General features: G+C 63.7%; 1 pseudogene; it reads left to right on the top strand.

Moving 5' to 3' along the window:
- Window positions 1–2,500, top strand: part of LOC126475596 (large subunit ribosomal RNA) — a 7,699-nt pseudogene that overhangs the window by 1,763 nt on the left and 3,436 nt on the right.

Here is a 2,500-nt window from a genome sequence, read left to right on the forward strand (position 1 = left end):
GGTCTGGGCGTGAGCCTGCCTGGAGCCGCCGTCGGTGCAGATCTTGGTGGTAGTAGCAAATACTCCAGCGAGGCCCTGGAGGGCTGACGCGGAGAAGGGTTTCGTGTGAACAGCCGTTGCACACGAGTCAGTCGATCCTAAGCCCTAGGAGAAATCCGATGTTGATGGGGGCCGTCATAGCATGATGCACTTTGTGCTGGCCCCCGTTGGGCGAAAGGGAATCCGGTTCCTATTCCGGAACCCGGCAGCGGAACCGATACAAGTCGGGCCCCTCTTTTAGAGATGCTCGTCGGGGTAACCCAAAAGGACCCGGAGACGCCGTCGGGAGATCGGGGAAGAGTTTTCTTTTCTGCATGAGCGTTCGAGTTCCCTGGAATCCTCTAGCAGGGAGATAGGGTTTGGAACGCGAAGAGCACCGCAGTTGCGGCGGTGTCCCGATCTTCCCCTCGGACCTTGAAAATCCGGGAGAGGGCCACGTGGAGGTGTCGCGCCGGTTCGTACCCATATCCGCAGCAGGTCTCCAAGGTGAAGAGCCTCTAGTCGATAGAATAATGTAGGTAAGGGAAGTCGGCAAATTGGATCCGTAACTTCGGGATAAGGATTGGCTCTGAGGATCGGGGCGTGTCGGGCTTGGTCGGGAAGTGGGTCAGCGCTAACGTGCCGGGCCTGGGCGAGGTGAGTGCCGTAGGGGTGCCGGTAAGTGCGGGCGTTTAGCGCGGGCGTGGTCTGCTCTCGCCGTTGGTCGGCCTCGTGCTGGCCGGCGGTGCAGGATGCGCGCGCCTGCGCGGCGTTCGCGCCCCGGTGCTTCAACCTGCGTGCAGGATCCGAGCTCGGTCCCGTGCCTTGGCCTCCCACGGATCTTCCTTGCTGCGAGGCCGCGTCCGCCTTAGCGTGCTCCTCCGGGGGCGCGCGGGTGCGCGGATTCTCTTCGGCCGCCATTCAACGATCAACTCAGAACTGGCACGGACTGGGGGAATCCGACTGTCTAATTAAAACAAAGCATTGCGATGGCCCTAGCGGGTGTTGACGCAATGTGATTTCTGCCCAGTGCTCTGAATGTCAACGTGAAGAAATTCAAGCAAGCGCGGGTAAACGGCGGGAGTAACTATGACTCTCTTTTTTTTTAGTTGGGGGCAGTATTCAGAGAAAAAGTGGTGGCCCTTCCGCTGAAGGTGCCACCCCAACTCCCCCAGCACCTAGCCGGCCAACCGGCCGTGCCGAAAATCTTGTAACTTTTGCAGCTGTATACGCCTGTAGTGAGTGCCACCGCAGCTTCACCACCAAGAACGGTCTCGGGGTCCATCGCCGCCGCCAACACCTTGCGGCCGCCAACGCGGAGATCGTCACGGAGAGGCATCGCGCGAGGTGGACGGAGGAAGAAGTCCTGTCGCTCGCCAAGGCGGAGGCCGAACTGTTCCTCGAGAGGGACGCCCGGTTCTTCTTTGTAAATCAAGAGCTCATCAGGATGTTCCCCGACCGAACGCTTGAGGCAATCAAGTGCCGACGGCGGCAAGCTGCCCACAAGCAGCTTGTCCGCCAATTCATGGAGGCGCTTGAGATCGGTCGGGGGGAAGAGCCGGCGTCCCGCCGGGGAGCAGCGAGCCCGCTGCCTGACGCGGGCGAGGCCGCTGCGCCGCCCGTCGACGCAGCCGAGGACTTCGCGGCCGACACCACCGGGCCGCCGCCGGAGGGGCCGACTGACGCCGCCATCTGGGAGCATCTGGCGGGGCTACCCGCTTCCGCCCAGCGTTTCTCTGCCCTGGATCGTGTCATAGGTCTGGGGCGGGGCACGCCGCCCGATGTCATCCTGGGCATGCTCCCGGATGCCCTTGCGTCGGTCGGGTCCAGAGGGGAGAGATCGATCACCAGGACACAGCGGCCGCGCCAACCATCGAAGCGGCCGCCTGCCGCGCCGCCGACGCAGAAGCGCAAGCGGCGCCGCTGGGAGTACGCGAGAACGCAGGATGCCTTCCGACGGTCGCGTGCACGTTGCGTGCGCGGCCTCTTGGATGGCACCCTGCTCCAGCCGCCACCTGCCATCCCTGGTCTGCTGGACTTCTGGGCGGACCTCTTCACCAAGAAGCCCATCTCCACCGCGGGCTTCATTCGTGACCGCCTCCTCCCGCACTCGGAGCCTGTCGCTCCCGAGTGCCTGTGGGGGCCGGTCACACATGAGGAGGTCGCCGCCGCGTTGCCGCCCAGGGGATCAGCAGCCGGGCCGGACGGCCTTACCCCAGCGGAGTTGCGGCGCCTGCCGCACGAAGTCCTGGTGAAAGTGATGAATCTCTTCCTTCTGGCCCGCGCCCTTCCGGAACGCCTGCTTCGCGCGCGAACGTCCCTTCTCCCGAAGACGGCTGCACCAACATCCCCCGCTGACTTTCGCCCCATTACGGTCTGCTCGGTGTTGGCGCGGACCTTTCACAAGGTTCTCGCGTCACGCCTGATGCGCGCATGTGCTGTGGAGGAACGTCAGCGGGCATTCATCCCTCGGGATGGGATG

Source organism: Schistocerca serialis, chromosome 4 (assembly GCF_023864345.2).
Source record: "Schistocerca serialis cubense isolate TAMUIC-IGC-003099 chromosome 4, iqSchSeri2.2, whole genome shotgun sequence".
Classification (NCBI taxonomy): Eukaryota; Metazoa; Arthropoda; class Insecta; order Orthoptera; family Acrididae; genus Schistocerca; species Schistocerca serialis.